This window comes from Notechis scutatus, chromosome 5 (assembly GCF_049901735.1).
Source record: "Notechis scutatus isolate UNSWTSFEM ecotype Mainland chromosome 5, rNotScu1.2, whole genome shotgun sequence".
NCBI lineage: Eukaryota > Metazoa > Chordata > Lepidosauria > Squamata > Elapidae > Notechis > Notechis scutatus.
This window is the reverse complement of record NC_142013.1, coordinates 90,204,465-90,226,283: the sequence shown is the minus strand read 5'-3', so window position 1 is coordinate 90,226,283 and position 21,819 is coordinate 90,204,465. Positions and strand designations below refer to the sequence as shown.

Below are 21,819 nucleotides of genomic sequence, written 5' to 3'. Positions count from 1 at the left end.
TGAAGAACAACTTTGACTTCTTTGACCTATTCTATTTTTGGCACAACCTTTGATCTTTCCCATGGGGCATAAACTAATCTAATTAATTTTTCAAAGAACTTTTTGAGTCCCCATTTTAAGAGCATAAAGTCTTCCATTTGGGCTTCATCCCCTTCCTTTTACCCCCAAAGCCCCTCTACCCTCCCTTTGCCTTTTCTTCTTGTTGCTTCATGTTAAATGTGAGGAAGAAATTACTTCATTAGTTTACACTTTTCATCTGGGCCTAATAGCTTCCAGAATTCTTCCTACCTTAAATTTCAATAGTGTGCAAATGACTTTTCTGTGAAGAAAATAATCTGTCCACTCACCGATAGGATAGAGGCCCAGCAGGATTTATTTTACTGTATGGAAAATGGCATTACTCCAAAAACTGAAAGAACCAGAGAAGTTTTCTTGAAAAAGAAGCATTGGGCATATATGGTATTTCACAAATGATCTGCATTTCTTGTAGTTTCACATTATTGCTTGCACTTTGTACAGAAATGCAGGAAAAATGCAGGGGAAAATTTTGCATTTTAAAACATTTAAAACCTATTAATTTCCTTGTATAGATGGTTTTCTCAAATGGATTACTGAACATTATTGCAGAAATGCAGGAAAAATGCAGGGGAAAATTTTGCATTTTAAAACATTTAAAACCTATTAATTTTCTTGTATAGATGGTTTTCTCAAATGGATTACTGAACATAACCCTCTGTCTATGAATCAATATGTACATATGTATTTAAAACATACATAATAAACTGTACCAGGACACAACAGTGTGTGTATGAATGTATGAATGTGTAGAGACAGTGTGTGTATGAATGTATGAATGTGTAGAGATATTTACATAATAACACAAAACATGCAACACAGAGACACACAGACACAGACACAGACACACACACACACACACACACACACACACACACACACACATGAATCTGGATTACCCATTGCTTACCAGAAGGTCACAAAAGGTGATCACATGACCTTGGGACACAGCAATAGCCATAAATATGAACCAGTTGCCAAGCATCTGAATTTTGATCACATGATCACAGGGATACTGGAAAGGTCATAAGTCACAGTTCTTAGTGCCATTGTAACTTTGAATGGTTACTAAACAAATTGTTGTAAGTTGAGGACTACCTGTATAGTACTTTTAGCTATTTGGCTTTTTTGTCCAAAAGGAGACAAGATCCATTTTCTTTTCTCATTGGTGTGAAATGTGATAGGAGATAGACCTTGCCTTATTTAGCATATCATCAAACTTCATTTTGTAAACTATTTTATATTTTATTTTATTTATACAGATTATACAGTGAAAATTGAGTTTGAAACCATCCCTTTCAATCAGTATGTGAATGGCAATGAGGAAAACAACTTCTAAGATAGTGAAATGGTTAGAGGCAAAGAAAGTTAGAAGGTTTTGGGAAACATGGACATTCCAAATGAGCTATTGATGAAATATGGCTTGTGATGACATAATGCAACTATTGTGATTTACTTGCTTAGGTAAGATGTCAAAATACAAGCAAAAGGATGAGATTTGTCCCAAGATGTCACTGGTCAGACAGTCATTTTGACAATGAAATTAACAAATAGAGTTCAATTGCTTTATTACCACTTCCATTTTATACAAATTTCTCTCAGGATTGAGAGAGCAAAATCACACTCTTATTTTTACTCCTGTTTCATCAATAGTATAAAACAGTATGAGAGTGATTATAAGCATCATAATATAAAACTGAAAGCTAGCTAAAATTCTATCAATAAGGGCCAGTAGGTTAAAGGGATGAAATAAAAACACATGTAGGTTTAGTTTTAAGATAGTAAAGATGGAGCAGGAGAAATTACCCTTAACAAATGGAATATGCTCAATTATCAGGACAGTGCAAAGAAAAAGACCCAGCCCCATCACCTAAAGCAGATATTCCAATCATGACAACTTTAAGACCTATGGACTTCAACTCCCATGCGGTCCACAAGTCTTAAAGTTGCCAAGGTTGGACATTTCTTACCTAAAGGATTACAAACAAAATAACCATTATGACCAAGCCATCTAAAGTAGCTAGTGTGGGTTGATGGATAGGGTAATGGTCAGGTTTAAATCCCCACTCAGCATAACCATTTATTATTTTTCAGCCTAATATACCTTGCAGGTCTGTTACGATGATAGCGTTGCAAGAAAAAAGTATTATTTCCATTGCCTTGAGCTCCTGGAAGAAAATTGGATGTAAATGCGACACGTACTATGATTATTACTGATATTATAAATAATAAGGGCTGAAACCTATTTGAGATGAAAGAGATTGTTTGGAATATCTAATTGAGAAATATAATTTTGAGTAGCATTATTTTTGTCAAGGAAGCAGGAGCAGAGCTGATATTTTTTATCTGTTTCTTTTGTTGATTCTATGAAATTATGTCTGTATGTACAAAATTAGTGAGTGAATTTATGAAAAGCCCAGAAAATGATATTCCAGAGTCAATCAGTGTTTATTTAGTTAAGTTTTCTTCTTCTGTTATTCCAAGAACCCAAGAGTACAAATAATTACTAAATATAATGTAGTAAGCTAAAACACAGAAGAGAAAAGAAATTAGGAATCTATGATCCATGGAAGTATTCTATTATTTCAAAGCTATTTTAAGTGTCCCTTTATTTCTTGGTTTAACTATAGCAATTTATTCAAAAATAATTGGTTGCTGTGAGACACTTTCAGAAAGGATAAAAACCTCTATCAGTGCCTTTATAAAACTAATATATAGTTGAGTATTTTAAATATTAGACAATTAGAACAAGAAATAACAGTGTCACAGTAGTAATGACTAATATTGTAGACTGAATACATTAAATTCAGAGGTCAGCTATAGAAAATTAAATAAGGTTAGATTAATATTCATGAAATAAACCATTATTGTGAATTAGGTTTGATAATCATTTACACTATGTCATTAAAGGATGTCATAGAAGTCTTTTTAAAAGTGTAGCAATGATACAGGGTATACAAAGCTGTGCAGTATTTATTTTGAAAAAGAAATCAAGCACAAGATAACAGCTGTTTAGGAATGATATGACTATTACATTTTATAATACATGTACAATGTTCACCTCCAAATCCTTGCAATAAATGGATTGATGTGGTTAACTCTTGGTTTATGTGGTTTATAAAAAGATTGATAGGACATAAGAAAAATAATTATTTAAAAAAGAAACATTTTTGAGAAATATATCAATATTTTTGATCAATTTTGCTTATGACAGTAATAAATGTTATCATACCTGCCAAAAATATCTTACCAAGAGTTCATCTTTTGAGTTTTCTCACTAATGAAAACTTACTTTAAATTTAATTTAATTAGTATCAACTTGAATTTAAATTAGAACTGTCATTGTTGAACAGCATCCATAGGGCTTGATTCAGGGAAGAGTTATCCTTATACAAGATTATTTTTTGCTGACCAAAGGTAGAATTAGAAAGAATGAGGCTATGTTTTCTGTGACTCTGACCACTGAAAAGATAAGGGTAGTAGAAAAATGATCTGCCATTGGAATCAATGGGTCCATGCCCAGAATGTTCTACGGAGCTAATGTTGACAATTTTGTTGAAATTTTGTTGGCCACTATAATAAGAGAAAAACCAACACCTGACAACCCAAATTCTCTTTTATATTGCAAAGAATTTAGGTGCTTTTACTTTATGAACAGCTCAAGAATTGGGAGTATGAAGAGAAAAATATTTGGTGGATCAAATTTAACTGAACATGACTATTGACTCCATTTCATGTTTTTGCAGTTGCTGAAACATGATTGACCTACTGATGATGATGGTGTCCAACTATAGGGTCGGTCCCTTCCAGAATGGCCAATGGACAGAGTAAGGATCTGCAATTCAACATATCCAGTTGGTCATAAATGTTCTGTCAAAGAACTGGAGCAAAAAGTACAGGTTGAAATTCTGGCAGTACTTTTTTTAGTCCAGAAGTAACAGAGATGGAATAAACCCAAAGCAAAAGAACAGTTTTCTAAACAAATTTCAAAGCAGACTGGGACACATAGAGCACAATACATATCATGGATCCAGACTTGCACCCTAAGATGTCCACATGTTTGTGCACATGTGTGCTTATGTATGGGAAGTAGGGAGACAGTTTAAGGGAAACCTATTAAATGTGGTTGTACAGTCTCTATTGCTTTCTAAAAAGTTCATATATCATCTGACATTAGAGGGAAGCAATAGAGGGAGGATAGCACCGCACTGCTCTGTATATGTGAGTTTAAACATTATTTTATTTTTTATTTTATTTTATTAATTTATTTATTTTTATTTGTCAATTGCTTACAAGATAATAACATAGTAAAAACTTAGTTATGAATACATGGACACAAATAAGAAAAATAAAAAATATATATAAAAGAAACAATAGGACAGGGATGGTAGGCACGTTGGTGTGCTTATGCACGCCCCCTACAGACCTCTTAGGAAAGGGGTGAGGTCAATAGTAGACAGTCTAAGGTTAAAGTTTTTGGGGTTTGGGGAAGAAACCACAGTCAGGTAGAGTATTCCAGACATTGACCACTCTGTTGCTGAAGTCATATATCCTGCAATCAAGTTTGGTGCAATTAACCTTGAGTTTGTATCTATTGTTTGCTCTTGTGTTGTTATGGTTGAAGCTGAAGTATTCATTGACAGGTAGGACATTGCAATCTATGCTTTTATATACTATACTTAGATTGGACCGAAGGCGGCGTAGTTCTAGGTTTTCTAGGTCTAGAATTTCAAGTCTGGTGGCATAAGGTATTCTACAATGAATAGAGGAGTGGAGAACTCTTCTTGTGAAATATTTCTGGACTTTCTCAACTGTGTTAATATCAGATAGGTAATGTGGGTTCCAGACTGATGAGCTGTATTTGAGTATTGATCTAGCAAATGTTTTTGTATGCTCTAGTTATTAGTATAATATTACCAGAGAAAAAGCTACATAAGATTAGGTTAACAACTCTTAACGCCTTTTTGGCTATGTAGTTACAGTGGGCTGTAGCACTTAGGTCATTTGAGATGAGTACTCCAAGATCCTTGACAGAGTTTGGATCATCAACAAGGTCTTGACTATTCAGCCTGTATTTTATTTTCTGATTTTGTTTTTGCCAATATGTAAGACAGAGCATTTATGTGCTGAGATTTGAAGTTGCTATTTGTTTGACCATTCTGATACATAGTCAAGGTCTTTTTGAAAGGTAGCAATATTGTCTGTGGTGTTGAATAGCTTTACATCATCAGCGAAGAGAATGCAGTTGCTCTTGATATGACCAGAGGTCATTTATGTAGAGTATGAAAGGTGTTGGTCCTAGAACACTGCCTTGGGAGACACCACTGTTGACAGGTACAGAATTTGATAGGACGCTCCCAATTTTGACCATTTGTTGTCTGTTTGATGAATGCTTCTATCCAGTTATGCAGGTGTCCAGAGGTACCGTAAGATTTTAGTTTTAGGAATAATTTGTCTTGTACCACTGAATTTTACTGTCTCTCGGCATATCTACCTATATTACCTAACTATGTCTACAACACAAGAAAACAGATAACACATTCACAATACACACATGTACCTCATACACTTGAAAATATAATCTGTGTGTCTTCAATAAGAATTAAAAATGTTCCCAGTTCAAAAATTTCTCTACCCCCATCTTTTCTCATCATCTCATATGAATAACTGAAAAAACAAGAAGAGAAAGATTGGTTCCTCACATCAACATTTTATATGTTTCACCTGGTATTCCTGAGATAGCTAATTTTAAATGTTAACCATTACCACAATAATTTTTGGAATTCTCCTTTAAATTGATTGTAGGTTGGTGCTGGTTCATTGATATTTTTAGCAAAGGGACTGTTTATGAATGTTAGGTATTGGGTTCTTGTAAGTAATACTAATATTACTGTCTGACATAGCAAGATGCATTGTTCATATTGTTAAATATTGTTAATCTGTAGCATACATCATTTTAAAGCCGAACATTTATAGTAATTTAACATTTAAATTCTATTGAGTGTTCATTTTTGCTTTTAAAAATTCAAGAACAGTAAGGTAAAATAATACATGACACTATCAGTCTGCCTCTACTCTAAATGCTTTTCATATTACACTTGAATTTTCATTTACAAAAATCAACAGAGACTCATTCACAGCCAGTCCTCTTGGAGTGATTTCAGGGGCCATATAAAATAACAAAGCAGCTTGTAAGTGAGGTGAAACAAGGGAGATAGGATATTGATAAGATAGCTGCCAGGAAATCATATTTGTGTATACATATTGTACATAATCCCTTAATTTTGAGCTTGAGTTTTGTAGGGATCAGAGGGGCATTGAAAAGATTTAGGATAAATGAAATAAGAAGAAAAGGATGGAATATGTTCCACTTGAAAAGAAATGACCCTAGGACTGCCAAACTAGTGAAAAGAAACATTAACAGAAGTGTTGCACCAAATGACCTATGCAGTGCAACTTCCATTCAAGTCCAGCCAGGAACATTTCAAAGACCAACAAATACTGGTTTCAAAAGCCAGAAGTATTCACTTTTTGAAAAAGAATAAGAGTACAAGCTGATAAAATGTATACCCCAAAATATTTTTAAAATATCTGAAAATGGCAAAATTATTTTAATTACATTGCAATTACATCATTCTCTAGGTTCTCCATTTACAGATACACGAGAAAGAAAAAAGAGAGCTACAGAAAAAGACTAAGTAGATCAAGAACTAGGTCTTTGAGATTTATGAATAATGCCTTTTTCAGTCTCCCAAACTTTTTTTGTACAATAGTTTTTGTAGAATCAAGCCATTTATTAAAGCCATAAACTATGAAACAGAGACAATTCTCAGGGAGTGTGTTATATGTCATAAGGATTTCACCTTCATTTATAAAGTTACAAATATAATTTAACACAGGCCAAGGACTAAATACAATTGCAGGAATAAAAAGCAATTATGTGATAAGTGGGCTGACAAAGAAAAAAAGAAGAAAAAAGAGAGCTCATAAGAAGCTGCCTTATATTAAATCAGAGCAATGGACTATCTACTGAATATTTTCCACCCCATGCGTGCAATTTGTAATTTCTGCCTAGGACTCCCTGTCCTCCCTTAAGGTCTTAAGTGCAGCCTCAGAGGGGCTCTAAAAGTGGTCACCCAATTGCAATTTTAATGTGCCAGAAAGAGAAAAAATTGAATACATCAACTGCATTGAACTGATTTCATTCAAATTTTGGATTTGAACTCAGCATTCTACTCAAGGCTTTTAAAACACTCTTCAATCTAAAATACTATACTTTAGCTGGTTTCATTGGGTTTCAAAATTAATTCTTCTGGCCTAACCTAGAAATGCAGGAAACACAGACCTGCATGCAAAAAATGTTTATCACTACAGTGAATTCATGGCTTCCATGTCAGGAAGATCACCAGCAGACAAAAGAAAACATATGAGTACGATTACGTTAGGGCTGTGGAGCACATTCAACCAATATGTTTCAGAATGGGGAGCGAGGATTTTGAATAAACACCTCTGTTTGTATTGTTAACATGGTTGCTTCTTTGGCAAGGCTCCCATGTCTGTTTTAGAAGATTTTTCCAGGCGCTTTTGCAAAACAAAGTTATGCATTCACCTGAATCCAGAGGCAGATGGGAATAGCTTTTGAAGTAACTGCCTCAATCGTTTGAAGCTACTTTGTAAAGCATCTTGTTCAAATGCTTTGCAAAGCTTTAGTGAACTAAGCATATGCATCACGATATGCAAGATACACACTTTTCGGTATTACAACTATCAGAATAATGACTGATCTAGATGATTCACACATCCCATTGTCCTGATAGGTGAAGATGCATTCTTCTAGGGATTGAGACATTTTTTTTCATTGATGTCCTTGAGAAGCTTACGCTAATATCATTAAGAAGCATATACTTCTTTTGCTGTAAGCTGTATCTAATTCTTTTTAAATATATTCAAGAGGACAGAACAAGTATCAAATGAGTCATACTATTTATACTGATATTTTCTGTTATTTGACTGTTTCCCTGGAATGGGTAAATACCACTGGTATTTAAACTAGACGTCTACTTAACAATAGATTTCATGGTATAAAGGAACTAAATCACATGGGTATTTTAGAAGACATTATTTATTTATTAATTTATTTTATTTATTTGATTTGCCAATTGTTTACAAGATAATAAGTATAAGCGTATACATAGTTGTGAATACATGAAATGGGTACATATAAGAAAAATAAAAGAATAAGAGAAACAATAGGACAGGGACGGTAGGCACGTTGGTGCGCTTATGCACGCCCCCTACAGACCTCTTAGGAAGGGGTGAAGTCAATAGTAGACAGTCTAAGGTTAAAGTTTTTGGGGTTTGGGGAAGAGACTACAGAGTCGGGTAGAGTATTCCAGACGTTGACCACTCTGTTGCTGAAGTCGTATTTCCTGCAATCAAATTTGGTGCGGTTTACTTTGAGTTTGTATCTATTGTGTGCTCTTGTGTTGTTATGGTTGAAGTTGAAGTATTCATTGACAGGTAGGACATTGCAATGTATGATTTTATATACCATGCTTAAGTCAGACCGAAGAGGCGTAATTCAAGGTTTTCTAGTTCTAGAATTTCAAGTCTGGTGGCATAAGGTATTCTACAATGAGTAGAAGAGTGGAGAACTCTCCTTGTGAAATATTTCTGGACTTTCTCAATTGTGCTAATATCAGATACGTAATGAGGGTTCCAGACTGATAAACTGTATTCAAGTATTGGTCTAGCAAATGTTTTGTATGCTCTGGTTAGTAGTGTGATATTACCAGAGAAAAAGCTACATAGGATTAGGTTAACAACTCTTAATGCCTTTTTGGCTATGTAGTTGCAGTGGGCTCTAGCACTTAGATCATTAGAGGTGAGTATTCCAGGTCCTTTACAGAGCTTGGGTCATCAACAAGTTCTTGACTATTCAGCTTGTATTTTATTTTCTGATTTTTTTGCCAATATGTAAGACAGAGCATTTATTTGTTGAGATTTGAAGTTGCCATTTGTTTGACCATTCAGATACATAGTTGAGATCTTTTTGAAGGGTAGCAGTATTGTCTGTGGTATTGAACAGCTTTACATCATCAGCGAAAAGAACGCAATTGCTCTTAATATGATCGCAGAGGTCATTTATGTAGAGTATGAAGAGAGTTGGTCCTAGAACACTGCCCTGGGGGACACCACTATTGACAGGTACTGGATTTGATAGGACGTTCCCGATTTTGACCATTTGTTGTCTGTTTGACAGGAATGCTTCTATCCAGTTATTCAGTTGTCCAGAGATACCATAGGATTTTATTTTTAGGAGTAGTTTGTCGTGTACCACTGAATCAAAGGCTTTACAGAAGTCTATGTAGATTGCGTCTATTGCTTTGCCCTGGTCGAGTTGTGTCGTCCATATGTTTTTGCAGTGTAAGAGTTGCAGATTACAGGATAGTTTTTCTGAAACCAAATTGTTTATTGGAGAGTAGGTTGTTTGTCTCTAAGTGGAGGATAATGGATTGGTTAATAATTGATTCCATGACTTTACAGGTGACGCAGCATAAGGAGATTGGCCTGTAATTTTCAACTAGGCTTGGGTCTCCTTTTTGAAGATGGGGATGACTGTGGCTTGTGACCATAGGTTAGGCAAGGAGCTGGTTCTGAAAGATTTTTCAAAGATTATGCTTAGAGGTTTGGCTATGGCAGTGGATAGCTTTCTTAAGAAGTAGGCACATATTCCATCCGGTCCAATAGATAGAGATGGTTTTAGATTGCGTAGTGATTTTTCAACATTGTCTTCTGTGAAATCGATATGTATTAGATCATTGTTGTTATCTGTGGTACGGCTAGGAAATACTGGGCATGATCCATTGCTGTTTACAAATACTGAGCCAAGAATGTGTTAAAGATGTTGGATTTAATGGTGTCGTCGTTGCAGTCTTTACCATCAGGTCCTATCAAGGGTGGGATAGACCTTGAGTCTTTTAGTTTGTTGTTTACAAAATTGTAAAAAGCACGGTGGAATTGGTGCTTAGAAGGTTTTCCTCTTGTTTAATGTGATAATTGGTGCATTCGGTCTTTATCTGGTGGCATAAATTTTTGTATCGGTTTTTGAAATTGGCAACGTGACCAGATTTGTTTTTCCGCCAGAGTGATCTCTTTTTGGATTGAATTTCCTTATTGATATGGGTAATCTGCTTTTTGTTTTGTTTTGGGAGTTGTTGTTGGAACATATAGTTTGATGACTCTTTTGACTTCAAGTAAAAATATGTTGTAATGGTCTTCAACAGTATTGCATCCAATGAATAGAGATTGCCAATCAAGGGATGAGAGATCGTTGTCTATAAGATCATAGTTGCCTTTTTGAAGTTACAATTGGGGATTACATCATAGTGGTGATTTTTGTGTGGACGTATGTTGAGACAAAAGTCAATCATATTGTGGTCACTACTGGAAAAGGGTTTTTTAGTTTGTATTCCGTAAATTAAATTCAAACTATTGCAGAAGATGAGATCAAGGCAGTTGTTTAGTCTAGTGTTGTTGGTTACTAGTTGTTCCAGTCCCAGATTTGTAATAGCATTATAGAAGGTTGTGTGTATGATTTCAGTTGTACAGTCATTTAGGGTCCAGTCAATATGAGGTAGATTGAAATCACCAAGAAGGATAAAGGGTATGGGCAGGATGCAGCCCATGTTAGTAATATATTTAGCTTGTTTACATGTTCGATACGGGAGTCTCTGTGGTTAAACTGGGAGAAGACTAAAAGACAATGTTATTTGAAAATTCCAGTCTGGCTATCGACTACTGAAGCATTTTCTTATCCTATAATATATAAAAAGGAACAAACAGTTAGATATGGTGAAATATTGAATGAAAAGGGTGAACTTAAATCTATACAAAAATTAGAGGAACAAGGTATAAAGATGAATTGGTTTTCATATGCACAAATACATTCAAGGTATGACAAAGACTGTAAAACAGAAGGTTTCTATGATAAATCGACTGATTTAGATAAGATTTTGACAGGTACTGATGAAAAGTTGATTAAAAAATTGTATGGATATTTATTAGAACTTAAACTAAAAGAAGAACAAGTTAAAGAAACAATGATTGCTTGGGGGAAGAATTTTGGATATGGGATCAATCTAGAGAAATGGCAAAAATTGTGGTCTCAAAATTATAAAATGACAATGTCAACAGCATATAAAGAAAATTTGTATAAGATGTTTTACAGGTGGCATTTCCCCCCAACAAGAATAGCAAGAATGTTCAAGAACAAATCTGAAAAATGTTGGAAATGTCATCAGATACCTGGCTCATATTACCATATGTGGTGGACTTGTGCGGATGCCAAAAAATATTGGACTAAAATCCACATGTGGTTGGAAAAAATGACAAAAAAGCATATAGATTTGAAACCAGAGATATTTTTATTGGGAATTTTACCTGAAATATATAGTAAAGAATTGAAATACCTGATTGTAAATGTATTAACAGCGGCTAGGATTGTATTTGCTAAAAACTGGAAAAATGAGAAAACACCATCACCGGAGGAAATCATTAAGAAAATATTGGAATGTGCTGAAATGAGTAGATTGACATTTGAAATCAGAGAACAAGATGATAAACAATTTTATAAAATTTGGGATCTATTCTATCAATAGTTAGACAATAAAACATGGTAATGAAATATGTAGTTTCTTAGAAAATAATAAATATATAAAGAGGTATTCTTTTCTTATTATATCTACAAAATGATTGTAGGATAGATTTGAGATGATAATATGAACTGTCATGAAACAATTTAAGTTAAATATGATTATTTCATAAAACATGAATGAATAAAAATATAGTTGAATGATTAACAATGATATTAATGTATTTAATACTTGATTGAAAATATGAGAATATATACAATGTAATTGTAATTGAAGACTATGAAATGGAAGCACAAAACAATTTGTAAACCAACTGGCACACTGTATGTATATATATGGAAGATGGCTTGATGTTTTTATGTTTTGTTTGTCTATGTTCGTTTTAAAAACCAATAAAAATTAAAAAAAACCCAATAGATTTCATAGGCCATCAGTCTTATTATTTTGTATGGTGATTAATTTTATTTCAGTACACTTGTTGAAATTTGAAAGCAAAACCACCCAAATCTGAGTTAACTTTGGTATGGAAAATACTATATCCTTTGGTGGCAAATAAAATGAGAAAGTAAAATTATTTTGGGATATCTCTTTCTACAGTTTATTACCTTGTTTTTGAAACATTAGTCGTGGGAAATAGCATATATCAATAGCTGATATGAAAGAGTAATTGGAAGAGATAAATCCTTCATGTCCTAAATCTATAGAGCGAAAGGGCAGAGTGTCTAAGCTATATAAACTGTTGACTGAATCATTGTCTGGATTATTTGAATGTCAGAAAGTTATTGGAACAATATACTCAGGATTTAGGAATATGTTGCTATGTTAATGAGAATGGGATGAGGCTAACTGTAAGACTTAGGCAACTCATCTTAAAATGATTTAAGATGACATAAATGTCTTTAGATCACTTTTGAATAAGGAGAAGAGCAAGGAAAATCACTCCCTTTTTCTTAGATAAAACAATGGAGAAGTGAATTTTAGGATGAATATATAGATACTTCCTCTGAGGAGGAATAGTGTCATCATCTTCAACAATAATACTATTTTTTTCTGAAGGCAATTCTAAAATCATTTCCCCCAAGATAATATCACTTTCTACTCAGGTTTTCAGCTGTGATATGGGACTGAGAATGTTGTGGCCCTAAGGGTGGGGGGTATACACTGGGGAATCTAATTCTGTTTGTTCTCTTGGATATTTCAGCAGTTCTGCTTGGTTCATTGGGGCTGTGATGGCTCTAATCTTCCTGTTTGACAATGTTCAGAATATAGTAATGGAAAAATTTATTCACAAAAAAGAACCCTAGTAGAAACCACTAAAATCTAGGCCAATGATTTCTGCTAACCTACAGATAACACAAAACTGTATGGTTTTAAAATTATTGTTAGCAACTATGAAGCCGTATTAGGCAGAAACATGGAATATAAATGGAAATAACAAAAATAATATAATTTATCTCTGACTATGGTTCTTCAGACTTTAAAAGTGTTGCTTCCCTCTCAAGAAAAAAATCACACTAGTATTTGTTTAAGTTTTGGCTTACTAATTTAAATTAATTTTCTTAGTTTTGGCTTATTCTGTTGGGTGACCCAACTATGAGAGTGAGCAAATGATGTCTATCATGGAATATTTTGAGATGACAGTATGATGTGCATTATTATAGTAGTACATTCTGCTGGATGCTTTTTAGTGAAGGTAAGGAGGCTAAGTCTGGAAAATATTGTTCATATTATGGTGTAAGAGCTACTGACTAGATTGGCCCCTATCATCACAGTATTCTGGAAGCCATCTAATGTGAGTTCTATTAGTAGATCTTTGGGGATTGCTTGCTTGCACCCTCAAGCAAGCAATACTCATTTAATTGATTATTAGTGCTTACACCTTTTTTTTTACTATGTGGTTTGGGATTGTTATTTTTTTACATAGATATTTTGTTTATATTGTTTTATTTTTTGCAAACTTCCAGGCATCTGGAAAGTTGTGCAACAGACTACGTTAATAAATCAATGCTGTGAACCTGTTATTATGGTTGTGTTTCACATAATAACAGGATTGGAAAGGATTTGAAAATGGTCCTCTAGTCCAACTCCCTGTTCAAGCAGGAGACCCTTTACCATTTCAGACAAATGATTGTCCAGTCTCTTCTTTAAAATGTCCAGTGATGGAGTACCTACAACTTCTGTTCCACTTATTACTTGTTCTCACTGTCAGGAAATTTCTCCTGAGTTCTAGGTTGCTTCTTTCATTGATTAGTTTCCATCCATTGTTTTTTATCCTGCCTTTTGATGCTTTGAAGAATAGGTTGACCCCCTCTTCTTTATGGCAGCCCCTTAGATATTGGAACATTTCTATCTTGTGACCCCTAGTCCTTCTTTTCACTAGACTAGAGTTAACCAAACAGAATTTCCATGATTTGCAGAATCTGCTAATCAAGATTAAGCTTCAATGGCTCAGCCCAATGGCCTGCTTTTACAACAGTCTACAAGGTTTGGCTTCTCACCATGAAATGCCTAGCTTATATCAACCATGTCTGGGAGGTTCTGTGAATGTGGACAGAGTGATCATTCATAGAAAGACCAGGAAGTTAAAAAAATGAGACTGTGCAAAGTTTGTCCTATTTAGGAAATTTCAATATGAATTTGCCATCTCGTTCTATCAACCTCCCAATTTCATCCCAGCCAAGATACTTACTTTCATCAAGATTAAATGGATGGTTATATGAACTTTTAAACAAACAAATGCATACAAATAAATACACCCAATCTCTGTGACTTTGGAACTGTGCTTGATGGATTATCACACTGAGTTTATATAGTCAGTGTTAGTGTTTTTAATACTATATGCCTGTGATGGCGAACATGTAGAGTCATTTGTGCCGGCATGCAAGCCGTAGGCAAACTTACCTCAGTGTGCATGCATGGCCTCACAGATGATTTTCAGCCTGTTTGAGGCTTTTTTCGGCCTCCCAGAGGCTTGAAGAAAGCCTTTGCAGGCTGAAAAATAGGCCCATTTTATCACTTCCTGTATTTCTGGAAATACTGGAAGTGACGAAATGGGCCCATTTTTTGGCCTGCAAAGGCTGCAGAAGCTTTCCTCAAGCCTATGGGAGGCCGAAGATCAGCTGGGAGGTGCAGTGCAGGTAAGGGGGTGGTGGGGAGGGGGAAATTGCACGCGCATGCACAGGGGCCGTGGGGGGGAACGTGCATTGGCCTCTGAGTGCTGGCACATGAACACAATTTTTGGCACAGGAGCCCAAAAAGGTTAGCCACCACTGCTATATGCTATGCTTGATTATCTTTTGAAACTACAAGCTATGTTTGTCTTATGTGTACCTTCAGTTAGTTATAATTACTGAATTACTTGAAGGTCACAATTGAAATCTAGATTATACCATTCCATATCCTTTATACCCATATCACTCTTTGGAAATGTATGCATATTTATTTGTATTATATATCAAATATTTAGGAGGAAAATATTTTAAGTCTAATAACAATCCAGGTCAAATGATCATAATATTTGAATTATATTAAATCTTCTAACTTTCTGCACTAATATAATTTACCATTTTAATTACAAGCTTAAAAATACATTGAGAACATAGTCGGAAAAAACATATTGTTAATTTGTCCTTTAAAGTTTACTGAAAGCAAAATGTCCAATGTAATTACAAAGCATGTCAAATAATACAGTGCTTTATTTTTCAAAGATGTATGATCCATTAATTTGCTTAAGAAGGCTTGCCATCTGCTGTGAATTGTTTTTCTCTCCTTTCTTTTTTACTTACAGTCCTATCATTTTAATGGTAAGGAATGACATAAAGCAATCCTGCTTGTGTTGTTTAATCTGCTTTTTCAAGATGTTATTCCATTAAGGCCTTTCCATTTATATATTTTTGTGTCTCTTACATTTGGGGTTATCAAATATCTATTTCACAATATTGGACATATATGATTCCATGTCAGTTTTGTATAATTGTAATGGATGTGGAATTGATGTTGAGCACTCTACCTTCTATTTCATGCAGAGACAGGATCATATAATTTCTTGGATACATTTTTTCTCCAGTACTCATGCTGTTCATATAGTGGTGAACTGCCTACTTGCAGATTTTTAATGTCTTTATGCCATTCCCTTAATCACCAGGCAACAATGTTTTACAAATATTAGAAATATAGCACAAAGTAAATTTGAGTCTAATGAGATTACATCCTTATTGGACTTGGTTAGATATAACTGAGAAAGACTTGATATAATTATGCATTTTCACATCTTAATAACCCATAAATCTCATTACAACTTGAACCTTTCATTCTTTTTTGCAAAGAATATGAAGACAGGGAAATGTTTCCAGATCACTCAGATCCAGTAATAGAATAGAATAAAATAGAATAGAATAGAATAGAATAGAATAGAATAGAATAGAATAGAATAGAATAGAATAGAATAGAATAGAATAGAATTCTTTATTGGCCAAGTGTTATTGGACACACAAGGAATTTGTCTTGGTGCAAATGCTCTCAGTGTACATAAAAGAAAAGATACATTCATCAAGAGTCAGGAATCATAAGTTACAACATTTAATAATAGTCATAGGATACAATAGGTTCTGCAACTGTATGATTCTGGAGCAGAAATGCATTTAGATGAAAGTTGGGCTGTTTTTCTTATTTGGAAAAAAAATATGATTCATCCAGAATGATTTTCCCCCCACTTCCTCATAAGTAGGGATGTACACACTGCCTAAATCCCAGCATGCAGTAGGTTGGATATAAATAATCTAGTTCATTGCAAATATTCTTCAACTTGAGCCTGGAATTAAATATTTAATTCAGCCTGGAATTACAGTCATAAGTCATGCCAGTCATTATATAGATCAACACATGACTGATCCGATTTTACCATTTTTTATGGTTGTTAAGTGAACGCCATGGTAAGTAAGTGAACTCATTGTTCCAATGGTTTATTTATTTTTTTGCCAGAAAACAGATGTAAATGCCAGTTTCTGGCAAAAAATGTCATAAATCACAGTCATGTAACATGTAGGGTAAATGCGGACTGGTTGCTGAGTGTCCCAAATGCAATTATATGACTGCAGGGGTGTGTGTGTGTGTGGCCATTGGAGCTTTGAATCTGAGTCATAAGTACTTTCTGGAGGGGTGTGTGCATCATAACTTTGAATGCTCACTAAGCCACTGGCCTCAAGCTGCGGATTGCCTCTACCCTCAACACTAACAAGCTATATTTGACCAGGATTTCAGGCAACATTCTCTCTGGGAACTTTTAAAATTGAGCTAAGCGCTCTAGCACTGAACTGAGGTTACATTAATTCATTTCTGGTATGGAGAAAATCATGGAAGCCACTGGAACAGGTAGAAGCTGGACATAATGTTTTTAAATGCAAAGAAATCTACTAACTTTTTGTAGTAGAGTTTATATATTAGGACATTCGTGGGGAATATCAGTAGCTGTTTTGTGTTTGCAATAGCTTTGAGGAGATATACTGGCTAGTTATACACAGGGAGTACTCTTACTTCTTTTGATCAATTTTATCCTTAGACCTGAATTTAGGCAGGCTGTCCTTGCACATCATTATTCATAACTGCCTTTACAAGCAATAACAGAACCGTGATGCTGACATAGAAATCCTATAACAAGCCCAGACATATTTTGCCCCTACATTTATACCTACAGCATCATCACAGGTCTTAAGAATTTTGCAGACAAGATTAGAGACACTTTTACATGCTCTTACTCTAATGTGGTTTTGAATAGAATAGAATAACAGAGTTGGAAGGGACCTTGGAGGTCTTCTAGTCCAACCCCCTGCTTAGGCAGGAAACCCTACAGCACTTCAGATAAATGGTTATCCAATCTCTTCTTAAAAACTTCCAACGTCTGCCACCAATGCTCCTCTCACTTCTATCTAGGACAAATAGGCCATACTTTGCAAAACGAAAACAAATGTTATTGATGCAAATTTGATATTGACTCAAAACGAGGATAAAGTAGTACAGTATCAGAACATTTCAATCTCCTTGGACACTTCAGTACAGATCTCAAATAGCTTTTTTGAAATAAAGAAACTTTACTCTAGTTTCTCTTCAAATTGTGTAAATCTTTTGCCTTTTACTAAAGCCTATGCATTTTAAAGAAACTCATTCTGAGCTACCAAACTCATTCTGATTTTTTACCTATATAGATTAATACAGCTTTCCTTCTGCCATAATTTAACATAAAACCACATTTATCCATGAACATTAATTAAAAAAACCCAGGAGATTTTTTTAAAATTTATTCCTCATATTTCTGTATCTTCCATCTTCCTCAAAAAGGGAATCTCGGATGATGTACAATGAAATGTTAAAATATAAAGCAATATACATAAAAAAATTAAATATTAAAAAAAAAACAAGAGGAGGATTTGGTTATTTCACAGTGCTATCCGATTGGGCTAATCTGTCAGGTTCAAGAAACCATTTCTTAAAGCTTTCTGGAATCCAGGTAGATACATTAGTTTCTGAGTGAAAATTGAGTTAATTCAGCCTTTGCCTCTATGAAGGGGAATGTACTATGGCAGCCCAATCTTTATAAGGAAGCAATTTATTCATAAGATAAATAAAACATAGTGGGATCATATGTGATGTATGGTGATGGGCCAGCAAATGAAGGACTGAGGCTGAATATGGCTGGATCCAAGCAAGAACTATGGAGAAAAACAACTCAGAATAGAACCTGTCAGTGGGGAAGAAAATGTTATTGGTTTATTAAATTTATATGTCACCCATCTCCCTATTGAAGCAACTCTGGGAGGCTATTACATCAGAAAGTTGCGGATTCCACCATCCTGGGTTTCCCATTTCCTAGTCTATCTTCTGCTTCTTAGCACACATATATGGACACTTATGCACAGATGTAATACAAGGCAAGAGTACAAACACCCATATTCAAGATGGAACATGTCACTCTGCTACACAGAAAAAAAAAAAACGTAGCTGCCTTCCTTGGCCATTGCTGACATAGGGTTGGGGAGAATTCCAGATGCTCTGCTCTGCTCTGCATATGCTCCCTTCTCTGTTCATTAATTCCTGTAACATAATGAACAATAAGGATATCAGATGTGCAAAAAAGGAGAAAAAAAGAAAGGAGGAGGAAAGGAACACAGAGAACAAAGTTATATATAAGCTGGTAAATGAAAAAAAAAAAACACTTTTCTTGCTGCAATTTCAAATGACTAAAGTACAGCTTAGAATAATGTTTTTCAGCCTTGAGATGGACTTCAACTCCCAGAATTCCCCTCCAGCATGGTGTTGACTTTTTCTGCTCCCACCCCAAATAATATATTCATATTCATATTCATTCTCTCTCTCTCCCTCTCCCCCTCTCTCCCCCTCCCTCTCTCTCCCCCCGCTACTATTTTCCCCACAAAGCGACCCTTCTTATCAGTGGCTGTTGTGAGGTACTCCTATCCTTTCAAACTCACAGGATGTGGTTCAGTACAGCCTAACCTGCCTCTCAGTTTTTTCCTTTGGATTTTCCAAGCCAGGCCAGCTTCACTCAGGCACCTGCTTGCCAGCTTCATAGAAAAAGCTTTTGTGGAGATGGTGGCCCTGAGGAAACAGCTTTTATTCCCAGACAGAAGACTTGCCTTTGCAGGGTGGCAAATCTTCTCTACTGCTAAGGATGGCAAATTCAATCCAAAACAGGCAAATTGTTTTTCCTGTACGGCTCTTAATGCTTTTGTTTTTTAAAAAAAGTTAAAATCATGCTGCTGAAGAGGGAAGACTTTTACTTTTCCACCCAACTGACCTGCTGAGTTTTATTGTCCTCATACTCCCGCTAGCTGCTTTCTTGCAAATGGAAAGGAAGGCATCTCATTAAGTTGACTTAAAGGGAAGTAAATTGTGATGACATACTATTATGGTGTAAGTAGAGCAGTGTATCAGAAATTATCCATCCCCAGCAGCATGAAAAGGTTGCCTAATAAAAACCAAGCACACACTTTACCAGTAACACCTCAGTATCGGGTTTACTGCTTCAAAGGTTTGAACTGAGGAGACTCCAAAGCACATTATCATTGCAGCCACTGTCACCAGGACTTTCTAAACCTTCATCAGATATCACAGCAACAGCTGCCCTTATGACAGAGCAAACACCCGTGGGCTAAAAGAGACATCTGCTTACTTACAATCTTAGATCAAATGACAAATGGTAAACAGGAATCCCAGTAGTTAGCAAGGTCAGAGGGTCTCCTAAATGCTACAGGCTGCTGTAGGCCCTGAAGAGTTCTTCTGCTGCGGCACCAAAAGGAAAATAGCTGCAATTAACATTAGTGTCAACTACCTTTATGCTGGCTATAATTAAGTAGAGTTTGAAAGGGAAAAGCATACTTTACAGGTGTTCCCAGGTACAGAGTTTGCACAGACTAGGGCAATTTCCATAAAAATGTAATAAGCCATAATCTTTTACAGATAAAAGTGTGCCCTGTCTACACTAAATGTAAGCTGCTGTACTCACAATAGCTGTTGCAATCCTTCTCACGTGATTTTGATTGAAACCAAATAATAATACACTCCAAATGATGGAATAAAATAAAGAATGTTCTGAAATTGGGATGTATGAACCATGATAAAGATCCATTCCATAAAGTCCTCATGAATGAAACCTTATTTGGGTTTATTCTATTTTTTTTAAAAAGAACTTCACCTGTTTCTTGTTTTCAGTTTCCTGAATTCATGTCATTTTAAATGCAATTTTCTTAACATACCTGTTTTTGAAAATAAATTTCACTGTTTCCTCCTCTTTCAGTTACTTGACCTGCTGTATGCATATATTTTATGGTTCACTTTGTTAAACTTAATGTAACCCTTTTGACTGATGTTTTCTTTTTTTAGAAAAATATCCCTAATATATGAAAATGTACATTCTTTTTGATGCCATTTTTCATAAATAGAACCTGGTTTTGAGTAGATTTTTAGCTGGAAAATGATGGATGGACTGAGTTTTAGTCTTTTTTATTGTCCTTCTGTAATGGAGTTCATTCTGATAGATTGTAGTTTTGTTTTAATTACTTATTAAAAAGTAATAGATGGCATTAAATTTCTTGGTCCTTCTTTCATTCCAATTTTAAAATTTCAATTTTATGCCACAAAATTCTGTAAGAATGAAGTACACATAAGGAGAAAAAGGAAGAGAAGAGATGAATTAAGAAGCTCTTTGAATGCTGTATCAAAAATTAAGTATGATCCTGCACAATTACAACTTGGTAGATTTTCCTATATTTCCTTATGGCTAATGAATTAATTAAGCTAGGCATCAATTCCAATTAATGATTTTATGTCAACTTGTTGTACCTAAAATTAAAAGCCAAACCAAGATTCCTGTTTATTTCCAAGACTCAATCCACTGCTGTGTCAACTTTTAAGCTACCTGTTTCAGTAAAATTGGAAGATGATTTTTTTAAAAAGTCTGTATGTAATCCAGTGTAAGGAATTAGATCAATGGAATTCAATGAAACATTTCAGTTTCCTTTAGGAATGCAACATTTTATAATGCATATTTGCCTATATTTGTGTGGTACAGTGGCCTAGAAGTGGAGCTCTTCTTGACTCACAACCAGGAGGCTGTGAGTTTGATCTTAAGTAGAGGCAGATATTTCTCTCTCTGGGCACGTTGAGATTACATCTGCTGAATATACTCCACATTGGCAACAGGAAGGGCAGCTGGCCAATAAACATTCAGCTCCATTCATTGCCCAGACTCCATCCTGCAAGGGATTATGGGGTCATTAAAAGAGGATGATGATCTGTCCATGATATTTGAAGAGCCAATACAGTGTTTCAAGAACCCATTTTTCCTGGCTTCATTTACCACATGACTTTTGACAGTCACAGCACTCTGACGCTATATTTCCTCTCACCTGTTTTCCTTATCAAACTACTATAGAAGCTTATTTTTATGCCCCCCCCCCCCCCAAAAAAAAAAAAAAAAAAAAAAAAGGTGGAAAAAAAAATAAAAAAAACCCCGGGATTATTTATTTATTTGTCAATCGCTTACAAGATAATAGGTATAAGTATAAACATAATTATGAAT

General features: G+C 34.9%; 1 long non-coding RNA gene across 2 annotated transcripts in view; it reads left to right on the top strand.

Annotated features, from left to right (window-relative positions):
• Positions 1-21,819, top strand: part of LOC148130576 (uncharacterized) — a 253,470-nt gene that overhangs the window by 81,905 nt on the left and 149,746 nt on the right. The gene's annotated exons all lie outside the window — the stretch shown is intronic.